A 13,507-nucleotide genomic window follows, 5' to 3' on the forward strand; every position below is an offset into this window, starting at 1 on the left:
CAGATCCTCATAAGAATTCTTCTTCTCATATGAGTTGCTTCTGACAGGAGCTGCTTTGGGTTTCCTGCACTCTGTTGCAAAGTGCCCTAAGTCATTGCAGTTGTAGCATCTGACCTTGCTCTTGTCATACATGTTTGGTTTGAAACTGCCAGTAGTTTTTGACCCTGAGCCTGAGTATCCTCCTTTACCCTGAAACTTGTTCCCTGAAGTTTTCTTGTACCGGGGGTTCTTCCTGAACTTGATATGCTTGAACCTTGCAGCCATATAAGCCATTGACTTATCTTCCAGCTGCTCCAGCTCTTCTTGAGTGTAGAACTCATCCTCCGGTTCTTCAGAAACTTCATCAACTTCAGCTTCTACAATCTCAGTAATGGTAGAAGGATAGTCAGCTTTGATGGATGAACAATCACTCTGAGCAACAGTGTGATCATTGATACCATATTCAACTAATTGTTGATAACCAAAGTATGGTTGATCAGCAATCAGTGCAGTGGTCTTCTGTAAGGCCATACTCTTGGATTCTGTTGATCCACCACCATATATGATCTTTCTCTGTTCAAGTTCCATCTCAAACGTCTTCAGTTTTCCAAACAGCTTTTCCAAAGTCATAGTCCTGAAGTCGCTTCTTTCCCGGATGGTCTCTGTCTTTACAACTAGATGGGGTGGCATCACAAATGAGAACTTTCTGTTTATCTCTTTCTGTGGATAAGTCTTTCCATGCAGGGTGAGTTCATTCAACAACAACATGAACCTCTCGTAGATTTGAGAAATGTTCTCTCCAGGTATTGCCTGAAATGCTTCATATCTGGCAATTAGCATATCGTATCTGTTTTCCCTGACTTCTTCAGATCCCTCCATCAATGCCTCAATAGTGTCCCACATCTGCTTTGAAGTTTTCAGACTTAGTATCAGATGTGTCATTGTCTTGGTCATTGATTCAACAATTATGAGTTGCAGATTATGATCCTGTGCAACATATTCCTTATCAGTGTCAGTGTATTCACTTTTCTCTTTGGGAACAGACTTCTGTGGAATACGAACACCATTTTCAACAGATTCAGGAATAATCTTCATAGGCACAAATGGACCATTTTCCAGAATCCCAATGAACATGGGATTAGCAACTCTGATGTACAGCAACATCTTCATCTTCCAGTTGTTGTAGTCATCCTTGTCAAATGGAGGTACTTTGATTCCTAACTTGTGTGTCGACATTGTTATCAGATAAAATTACGATTGTACGGACAGCTAGCTTTTCAGATTGGTTACGGATCTCAGATCTGTATATCGATCAGCCTGGCTCTGATACCAATTGTTAGGTCCAATCAGACGTAGAAGGGGGGGGTTGAATACGTCGTACCAATTTCTTCGATTTAATTTAATTGCGGATAATCTGTTTCAGTCCATGTTAAATCAATCGTAAATAAATAACTCCAGCAAGTCGGGGAATATTCTTGTATTAGAAATAATCCTCGGGTGCTACAGATTCCAACACAAGTGTCGGCTGCAGAGACTACAATCACTCTATTACAAACTCTCGATAAATATGATCTTCTAATTTAACTCTCGAGAATGTGTATAGTGTGTGCACTTACAAAGTGTGTAGTTAGTTTCAAATGAAACTATCAACCTCTATTTATAGGCTTTCCAACAACTAACCATGGTTAACGAGTTCGTCCTGGACGACTTGAGTTCGTCCTGGACGGATTCGATTAATCAAAATAATTCTAACTCAAATGTATGCATGAAGGAAGCGCAGGTTCTATATACATATATATATATATATAACAAAGTTGCGCTTTGAACATATATATATGTATATAGAAAGTTAAACCATGCGACAGTCAATTCTTGCGCCTCACAATGTCTTCATAGCAGCCACTGTAGTTATAGTACTTGGAGAAAATCCAAGTAACCAAGGTTGCGCCTGGGAGAGTATATGTGTGGCGCCAACTTTGACTTCGAGTCAAAAGTTGCGCCTCACAGGGCATCAGTATGTTACTTAGAGTATAAATCCAAGTAAGTGAATTGTCGCAACTGTTGACCAGTCAAAGGTTGCGCCTTTGACTTTGGTCAAAGGTTGCGCCTTTGAAGTTCCACTGTATCCACTGTGTAGTAATTTTACTTAGAAAACTTCTTGACACAAATACCTTCAGCCTTTGACTTAGTCAAATATGGCGCCCAATACTCCTTGTGTTCCCCTGTGTAAGTGTTGAGCACTTAGACAAAATTGCATTATTATATATATATATTATTAATTGTTTATTAATTACCTGAATTAATTAAATTCAGGTAATTCACAATTAACATATATATATATATAATAGTGAGTTCCTTGGCAGCATATTCTGGAGAGCTCGATTGACTTGATCAATTAATTCGTTGATCGAATCCACTGAATGCTTTCGTACGTCCTGACGTCCTGTGCACTGGTCTGGTTCACGAACGACTCGAACTGAAATAATCCCTTGAATTCTTTGCTTGATAATATACTTGATCAGTCATTCCGGGTTAGATGTTGCTTCGATAAATTTGATTATTAATAATCAAATTAAAATGTACTGGAATCTTCTGGTCTTTGATACTTGATCTTCAGGCAATCTTGATAGCAGACACATTGAACTTTATTCTTCACTGAGGCTTGAACATATTAATGAACTTCTTTCAGTGGACGGATGCTTGTCTCAGATATCTGGATTGTCTTTGTCTGTTCGTATCGAATCTCCAACCTGTAGATTCCTGTATAATACTTACGTATTGTTTCCTGTCTTTTGTTGTGTTGAGTTATCGTAATTACAGTTACGTTACATTATGCTTTACATGGGGTGTATTGGCTTAGATATAAAGTCATCAGAGTTTATAACCACTGTGCATCTCTAATTTAATGAGAGAAAATTCAAATTAATCAGTCTCACTTATAATTAAGATATGTGAAGTAAAAGAGTCTCAATTATATTAACATGCTTCTTGTGTAATACAGTTGCACAAAATTGAGATCAAGATTGAAGAACTTAACTGAGATTCATGATTACTAATTCAGATCATGCTTCATAGTATCTTCACAGGTTATTTGTCTCAAAGAAATAAAATGAGATCATTTATCAAGATTCAGAGTTTACAAACATCAGAGAATATCGTCAGAGAATGACAATCAGAGTATAACAAACAGAGTATATCATCAGAGAATGACAATCAGAGTATAACAAACAGAGTATATCATCAGAGAATGACAATCAGAGTATAACAAACAGAGTATATCATGGCAAATTTGTGAGCAATACATATGGTAATTTGACAATTTAAACTTGAAAGATCTGACCATTATGTTTACTCAGTTCCTGATATCATTCCTGGCTCATTCACCAGCCTAGTAAAGATTGCTTCACATAGTGGTTTGGTGAATATGTCTGCTAGCTGCTGTTCAGTGGGAACAAAGTGAAGTTCAATGGTTCCTTCCAGCACATGCTCCCTTATAAAATGATATCTTATACTGATGTGCTTTGTCAGAGAATGTTGAACTGGGTTTCCTGTCATAGCAATAGCACTTTGGTTATCACAATAAATAGGAATTTTTAGAAAAGGATAACCCATAGTCCAACAATTGATTCTTCATCCAAAGAATTTGAGCACAGCAGCTGCCTGCAGCTATATACTCTGACTCTACTGTTGATGTTGATATTGACTTTTGCTTCTTGCTGTACCAAGAAACAAGTCTTCCACCCAGAAATTGACAACTCCCACTTGTGCTTTTCCTGTCAATTTTGCAACCTGCAAAATCTGCATCAGAGTATCCAATTAGACTAAAATCTGATTCTCTAGGATACCATAATCCCAATGATGTGGTTCCCTTGAGATATCTGAATATCCTTTTTACTGCAACCAGATGAGGCTCTCTTGGATCTGCCTGAAATCTTGCACATAGGCATGTGGCATACATTATGTCTGGTCTACTTGCAGTCAGATAAAGCAAAGATCCAATCATTCCTCTATAGTTTGTGATATCCACTGATGCACCAGTATCTTTGTCTAGCTTGGTTGCTGTTGCCATAGGAGTAGTTGCAGCTGAACTGTCTTGCATACCAAATTTCTTCAAGAGATTTCTGGTATACTTGGCTTGATTGATAAAAATCCCATCTTCAGTCTGTTTAACTTGTAAACCCATAAAATAACTGAGTTCCCCCATCATGCTCATTTGGTACCTAGACTGCATGAGCTTGGCAAATCTTTGACAGAGTTTAGCATTAGTGGAACCAAAAATGATATCATCAACATAGATTTGAACTAAAAGCAGATCATTACCATGATTCAAATAAAACAAGGTTTTGTCTATGGTACCTCTAGTGAATCCACTTTCAATAAGAAATTGAGCTAGAGTTTCATACCATGCCCTTGGAGCCTGCTTTAGTCCATAGAGAGCTTTGTCCAATCTGTAGACATAGTCTGGATGCTTTGGATCCACAAATCCTGGAGGTTGTTCAACATATACCTCTTCATCCAGTTTCCCATTAAGAAAAGCACTCTTGACATCCATCTGGAATACCTTGAATTTCTTGTGCGCAGCATAGGCCAGAAAGATTCTAATTGCCTCCAATCTTGCAACTGGAGCAAATGTCTCATCATAATCAATACCTTCCTGTTGTGAATACCCTTTTGCCACAAGTCTTGCTTTATTCCTTGTAATGACACCTTCACTATCAGTTTTGTTTCTGAAAACCCATTTTGTACCAACTATGGATCTATCTTTAGGTCTTGGTACTAGGATCCAGACTTTATTTCTCTCAAACTCATTTAGCTCTTCTTGCATTGCTTGAATCTAGTCAGCATCTTGAAGAGCTTCCTCCACCTTTTTAGGTTCTGTTTGTGACAGAAAGCAATGATGTAAACACTCATTTGCTGTAGCTGTCCTTGTTTGCACACCTGCTTCTGGATTTCCAATTATCAAATCAGGTGTATGAGATTTTGTCCACTTCCTAGCATGTGGAATTTGGCTACTTTCATCATTGGATCCTCCCCCCTGATCCATGCTCTCTTGATTCTGTTGATCTTTCTCTGTAGCTCCCCCTGAATTTGTGCTATCAGAGTTTGAATCAGTATTCTCTGATGAGTTTGAGTCAGCATTCTCTGATGAGTTTGAGTCTTGGGTAGAGTCTGAAACATTCTGATGCTCCCCCTCAACATATGCTTCATCATCATGAACTTGTAAATTTTCACCAGAGTTTGTTGTATTTTGCTCACAGTCAGAGTTTGACTGTTCATCAGAGTTTGTCGAATCAGAGAATATTTCTTCATTTTCAAAATGCAGTTCTTCATGATCATCCATATCTGCTAAACCTATAATTCTCTTGTCATCAAATGACACATGTATGGATTCCATGATCACCTTGGTTCTTAGATTATAGACTCTGAAGGCCTTTGTTGTCAGAGGATAACCTACAAAAATGCCTTCATCAGCTTTTAAATCAAACTTGGTAAGCTGTTCTGGATGAGTCTTCAATACAAAGCATTTGCACCCAAATACATGAAAGTACTTCAGATTTGGCTTCTTTTTCTTCACCATCTCATATGGGGTCTTGCCATGCTTATTAATCAGTGTTGCATTTTGAGTGAAACAAGCTGTTTGAACAGCTTCTGCCCAGAAATAAGTAGGTAATTTAGCCTCATCAAGCATAGTTCTGGCAGCTTCTATTAGAGTCCTGTTTTTCCTTTCAACTACACCATTTTGCTGTGGTGTTCCAGGTGCAGAAAATTGTTGCACTACACCTCTTTCTTTGCAGAACTCTTCCATTGTTGAATTTCTGAACTCAGTTCCATTATCACTTCTAATGATCTTTACTTTGTCTTCAGATCCATGGTCCAGTTGCTTCACATGATCCATCAGATGCAAAGCTGTTTCATCTTTAGAGTGAAGAAAATATACCCAAGTGTATCTAGTATACTCATCAACAATGACAAGAGCATATTTCTTCCTTGCAATGGATGGTACATTAACTGGTCCAAATAGATCAACATGTAGAAGATGATATGGCTTCTTTATTGAGAATTCAGTCTTACTCTTGAAGGATGTCTTTCTCTGCTTGGCCTTTTGACATGAATCACATAGACCATCTGAAGTGAGTAGTGATTCAGGGAGTCCTCTCACAAGCTTTTTCTTTATAAGCTTATTTATGGAGTTGGAATTGAGATGTGAGAGCTTCTTGTGCCACTTCCAACTTTCTTCTGCAGAGATTCTTGTAGATAAGCAAATTGCTTTTCCTTCAGAGTTTGTAGGCAAGTTGATTTCATAAATGTTTCCATGTCTGTGAGCAATCACTGCCACCTTGCCTGTTGACTTGCTTACTATCTCACTTTGTTCTTCATAGAAATCAACATGATATCCTCTGTCACAGATCTGACTGACAGAGAGTAAATTGTGTTTTAGCCCTTGAACAAGAGCTACATTTGAGATGATGACATTTCCAAGATTGATGTTGCCATATCCCAGAGTCCTTCCTATGTTGCCATCTCCATAAGAAACACTTGGGCCAGCTTTCTCCACAAACTCTGACAGCAGGGCCTTATTTCCAGTCATGTGTCCTGAACATCCACTGTCCAAGACTAGGATATTCTTCCTGTTGCCCTGCAATCACAAAGACCACTAATTGTTAGTTTTAAGGACCCAGACTTGCTTGGATCCCTTGGCCTTATTAAGTTTGTTAGCTTTTGCAGCGGAATTATTATTATCAGAGTTTGAGCTAACAGACTTTGGAACAGAGTTTGTACTAGAAACAGATTTTGTACTTGCAGAGTTTTTATTAACCTTTTTCAAAGAAGGTTTCAATTGATAATAATCATAATACAAACTATGATATTCTTTGCAAGTATAAATAGAATGCCATAAACTACCACAATGAAAACATGGATCTTGTGGTTTATATCTAATACTACTTTTTCTAACTCCAGACTTTGTAGGTAAGGAGTTAATGTCCTTGTTCTTCCTGCAAAAATTAGCAAGATGATTAGTATTTCCACAGTTATGGCATGTCTTCCTAGGTGCATTTGGAATAGGCATGTAGTTATTACTCTTGTCTATTCCAACCTTGCCATTTCTATTTTTCCTAGGCTCCTTGTCTTTGTTATCAGGCTTTACCTCTTTAAGCTTATGCTTAAGCTGTTTCTGAGTCATCAGTCCTATGTTAACCTGTTTGGGCTTATCAGATTTTAAATTGTTGTTAATCTCTGATTCTGGTCTACTCTGTTTAGACTTAGAGGATTCAGCAACAAATTTAACAGGTTTAACCTTAGGTTTTTCAGTTTTAACAAACTCTGTTTTTGATGACTCAGCTTCTGAGTTATCAGTGTAACCTAGTCCCTTCTTCCAGTTTCCACTACCTAAGATATCCTGAGTAGTTTTGCCTGAATTAGTCCATGTCTTAATAATATCCCTTTCCTTAGCAAGTTCTGATTGAAGAGATGCATACCTCTTTAATAGTTCATCTTTGACAATGACAGCATCATCTCTGTCTTTCTGAACTTCTAACATCTGAACTAATTCTTTTTCTAGATAATCATTCCTTTTCTTTACACTTAGAGTTTCAGATTTTAATCTTTCATTCTCTAAAGTCTGATCTCTAAAGCTGATATGCAAAGTTTTAAGGAACAATCTTAACTCAGTTATATCTTCAGTATCAAAGGCAAGAGTAGAATGAGGTACCTTAGTAGTAGATTCAGAGTTGTTGTCAGTGTTTGCCATCAGAGCATAATTGACTTCTTCCTCTGAATCAGATGTATCTGTCCAGTTTCCTTTCTTGGTGATAAAGGCTTTTTCCTTTTCTTTCTTGGCTTTCTTGCATTCAGATGCAAAGTGACCCTTTTCACCACAGTTGAAACAGGTATACTTGTCAGCTTTTCCAGCTTTTCCTTCCTTGCCCTCATTCTTCCTGAAGTTCTTCTTATCATTAACTCTGTCAGAGTTTCTGTCTTTCCTTGAGAAACTTTTGTAAGCCAACTTCTTGAAGCTTTTCACCATCAATGCTGCTAACTGCATCATCTCATCATCACTGTCTTCAGAGTCTGAGGGAACATCAGAGTTTGAGTCATCAGAGTTTGATGACTCAATGTCAGACTTTGTGACATGAGCTTTTCCTTTGCTCTTAGCAGCTTCCTCTTGAACTTTTAGAGCAACAGACTTTGATTTGCCTCCATGACGTTTGCTCCTCTGCTCCATCTCAAGTTCATGAGTCTTCAGTCTTCCAAAAACATCATCAAGAGACATTTCTCCAAGATCAAGATTGTCGCTTATTGTAGTGACTTTCAAATCCCATTTTTCAGGAAGAGCTAGAAGGAATTTGAGGTTTGAGTCTTCAAGATCATATTCCTTGTTCACCAGAGATAAGTCATTCAACAGTTTGACAAATCTGTCATACAGATCTGTCAAGGACTCACCAGATTTTGAGTCAAAGTGCTCATACTCCTGTGTAAGGATGGTTTTTCTGTTCTTCTTGATGGCTTGAGTTCCCTGACATCTGGTTTCCAGAGCATCCCAGATTTGTTTAGCAGTTTTGCACCCAATCACCCTATTAGACATTGCATTATCAAGGGCACTGTGCAGAAGGTGTTTCACCTTTGAGTCTTTACCAATTGACAAGATGTCCTCAGGGGTATAATCTTTCTTGTCTTTCGGAACCATCTTCTGAGGTTCATCTCCAAGCCCAACAGAGAGCTTGGTGGGCATATGTGGTCCATCATAGATCCTGTCAAGGTATTCTGGATCGACAGAGTCTAGAAATATAATCATTCTCTCTTTCCAGACTGGATATTCAGATGCCTTAAGGACTGGAACTCTAAAAGACGAAGCTTGTGATTTTTCAGACATGATTGTGATTAAGATCTCACTGTAGTTATCTTAACAGACCTGGCTCTGATACCACTTGTTAGGTCCTATTAACTTACTATATTAGTTTATATAATGAACACAATCAATCACACAGAATAACAATATAAGAGATTGAAAGCAGTAAACTCTTATTCACAAAGCTTAATCGGTTACAAAAACTCTCTCAGTGATTTATATATTATCACTAAGAGCTGCTAGGGTTCTGTAAAATATACTCGATAACTCAACTCGTATAGAGTAACCCTAATCTGTGTCTATATATACACAGTTACAAAATCAATCTCTGATTTGATATCCTATAAATCAGCTATGTATTCTATCAATCAAAGATTGCTACTGTTTTCTGTTTGGTTTCCATAGTCAGCAAATCACTCCTCCGCTTCTATCCTTCCTTGAAGTATATCCGCTTCTGAGCTCTTTCCACGTGTAAACTCTGACGAGTCTTGACTATGTAAACTCTGATCAGACTTTATTAAACTCTGATCAGCTTCCAGCTTAAACTCTGATCACTCCTGTTCTAAAACAAACTTTAAGAACATTAGTAATCATCAATTATATCTAACAAGTTATTCCTTCACACGGTTAGACAACACGTTTAGAAAATGCTGTCAATAAAGCTGAGGCAGATACTTTTAAAGAAACTGTCTCGAGGAAACCTAAGACAGTAACTTTTGTATCTGCTGTCAAGACAGTAGAAACAAAAGATGCTGTCAAGGGTAATCCGACAACAACTTCTGAATGTGCTGTCGATACAGTGAATATAAAGTCAAAGAACATGAATGATAAGAATCAATCAAGGTAAAGAGCGCTCCTAGGAAGTTATGTAATAACGGTGGCTGTTCTCATCATCTTATTCATGTGTGTAAGAAATCTACTATATCTCCTATCAATGCTGTCAATGTGAATGGTAATCTACACAAAACTCCCATAATGAAAAGATCTATGAATGTGTGTAGTAATATTGACTATATGTAGGGCTATAATTCGGGCCGAGCTGCTCGTGAGCTACCCGAACCCGAACTCGTTTAAGTGTACCCGACTCGGCTTGACGATATATACGAGTCGAGCTCGACAAGAGAAATCTGCCCGTTTATTTATACTAGTGGAGCCGGGTATACTCGATTCTCGATTAGAACTCGACTCGAACTCGAAAAAACGGCTCGGCTCGACTCGAACCCGAACTCGTTTAAAAAATATATATTTTTGCAAATATTTTACATATGCATTACTAAATTAGGCTTTCCTGCCTACCTGACTATTTGCCAAAGACAATATAGTATATTCAATACAGACACATGACAATCAGTTGATTATTGATTATATAATTTATACACACAAAAAACATGTATATATAAATATAATATATAAGTATGCGAATCGATGTAAAAGGAAATGGAAATCAGTTGGTACCCCTTTGATTTTCTGTAGTCAAAGAGACTCAGGCGCTTAGCTGAAATCAACAGTGTCGGTGTTGGTGGAAGTCAATCGCGAGTCGCTTCGAAAGAGGAAAGTAGTCTTCGTATGTAGTTTAGACTGTTTAGTGTTTAGGGATTTAATTACATGATACATGTAACAGACCTGTTGTCTCTTGTCTGTTGGGCTTAAAAATATATGCTTGGGCTTCTAAATGATACTGGCCCAGTTGTATTATAAACGGGTACCCGACCTGGCTCGCCAAATACCAGCTCGTGTAACTCACGAGTATACTCGACTCGGCTCGTATAATAACTGAGTCAACTCCGATCAAGAAGTTGGGCTCGTTTAACATAAACGAGCGGCTCGGCTCGTTTAAAAAAACCCGAACCCGAACTCGTTTAATACTTGACCGGCTTGGCTCGGCCCGAATTACAGCCCTAATTACATGCCTTATAAGATTACTGCCATGAGTACAACTCAGTGGACGGAAGGAGTAACTAATATTAACACTTAGATTTTATAGTGCACATTTTCAAGAGAGTTTTTATTCATTATTAAACCTTTATTTTTGTGAATAAAGTTATTAGTTTAATTTCTTTTTATAGTATTTAAAATTAATAATTCCAATTATATGGTTAATATTTTTGTAAATATAAGAAAAATTTATTATAAAAAATAAAAAATTAACCCCTTTACATGATAATTACATTTTTTTAAAATATATTACATTTTTTTATAAAGGTATCCTTGATCATAAGTAGAGATGCACAAAAGATTTGTTCAGGCAAGATCCAGACCGGGCCAAAAAAATCCAGATTTTTTTAAAATCAGATCGGGCCGGGCTTTTTTAAAAATCGGGCTGGGCTGGGCCGGGCCGGATTTTTCCAAAATTACTAGGCCCGGTTTTAGTTATAATAAGTCCGGAATTTTCAAAAATCCGGATTTTATCCGAATTTTTTTGAAAATACTAGGTCTGTTTTAGGCCCTCGGACCGGACCGAGCCATACCGAGTTTTTTTCGGATCAGATTTTTCAAATTTTTTTCCGGATCAGATCAGATCGGATTTCAAATTTTTTAAACATACCTGGTCATAAGCACCACACTATCATCCTCGATGCAAATAGGTTTGGGGAAAACGAAGGAATCATTTGAGTTGAAAGAAGACGGGTGATTGGGGGACAAAAGCCGGGCCCAAATGCAACTCATTACTGAGTACTTGTGTAGTTGTATTCACGCTTTTGCTTCAAGGCATGCCATGTCCCATATTCATTATAGTAGTATTGTTGTAGTGTCCCATATTTTCTAAGGTGGTTAAACAATAACAACTGCTCAGTATTATTTTTAATTAATCTAACATCACTGATTGATAAGTAACTTTATCATTTTATTTAAATTTTTCTGCAGGGAAATATCTCGTTTTCTTTACAACTTTTTTCTTCTCTCTTCAATGTAATATAATTCCAAGTTTGTGTGAAATAATGGATTTATGTAGCAATATTTATGACTAAAAAATAAAAATATTTTTGACAAATTCTCAATAAAATGAAAAATAAAATATTAATCATTTTATATTTAGTTTTGTTTGATTTAGAGTTTAAAGCATGTGGGACAGGAGGGGTACTAGTTTCTTTAAAACAGATTGATGAATTTTAAAATTTTGAAGAATTTTTTCATAAACTTCAATTTTGTGATTAAAGTAGTAGAACTCTTTCTAAAATGTACTCCCTCGATTTCGTTTATACGAAACACTTCCGTTCTATACTTCTATTGATGTTCATAATGCAGTTTGGACTTTGGAGCCTGTTTTTTTAAATATTTTAATCATTCAAATACAAGATGGCCTTGTGATATGGAACAAGCAGAGCGGGAAAGTTGTTAAAACTTGAAATGCCGCTTATGCAAACCTTTAATAGCACCGCCAATCTAGGCAGTCGGTGAATCACGACTCACGAGTAGTCAAAAGAGAGAATCCAGATTTCTTTGTCTTTGTTACCGCTATTTCAGAGCTGGTTATTTTAAAAAGTGTTCGGGCAAGTTCTTTTCATTATTTTTTACACGTATTTTTAGATTATTATAAAATGTAATTTTATTATTTTTTCCAAAATTTATTTTTATTGAACTAATTTAAGGTTTAAATCTTATTAAAAAAAACTAGAACAATATTATGAAACTATATTTTATAAAAATCTCAAAATGCGTGCAAACGGTGAGTGTAAATAATCAATTGGAATTTTGCTTTTACAAGCAAGATAAATTAAAAATACTATCTCGAAACATAATTACAAATGTTTATAGTTTATGAGAATGATGTATATTTATCATACATTATTATTAAACATATGAGTAGATTATTATAATATGTGTAAATGTGGATTATAAGTGATAAGTCAATTTAGTTTATAAGTTGTTAAATGTGTTTGGATTTGTTTATCCATATTTCATTTGAGTGTTTGCGAATTTAAATATATATATAATATATAAATATATAATTATATTATTATAATACAAATTTTTTTATTAATGAATAAATTTATTACACATTATAAAATTAAAAGTTTGATAATAAAATACAAATCACTAAAAAATATCCAAAAAGGTTAGTATTCCTCACATTTACAGGGGCGTATTAAATTGGGATTTTAAATCATTTTTTTCATTCATGAAATCCAAGGATATTCAATTGAGATTGTTTAAAATTCATTAAAATCTTGAGGTATTCAATTGAGATTTTAAATTATGCTACAAAATCTGGTGGTATTTAATTAGAATTTTAAATTATACTTTAAATCCGATGGTATTCAATTGGGATTGTTTAAAATCTATTAAAATCTGATGGTATTCAAATACTGATGGATTTTTTTGGATTTCATAAAACGATGGATTTTGTGACATTCTTCAGTGTATTTTAAGTTTTTTGAAATCCCACAAAAATCCATGAGATTTTCAAACATTATACTTAAATCCTATCAATTCTGCGACATTTGATCAAAAATCTACGCAAAATCAAAATCACATATATTCCATTAAAATCAATAGACTAAAATCAATCCATTAAAATCTCAATCGAATATACCCCTGTTAGCTTCTCACTTCAAAAATTCAAAATAAGCAATTTTACTTTTTTGTCAAGCGACACGAAGGAGGAAGCATGATAGCCAAACAAGCCATAATAAGAACTCAAAAAAACCACATTTAACTAAATAAAAACAGGATATAAAA

This window comes from Daucus carota, chromosome 5, assembly GCF_001625215.2.
Source record: "Daucus carota subsp. sativus chromosome 5, DH1 v3.0, whole genome shotgun sequence".
NCBI classification, from domain to species: Eukaryota; Viridiplantae; Streptophyta; class Magnoliopsida; order Apiales; family Apiaceae; genus Daucus; species Daucus carota.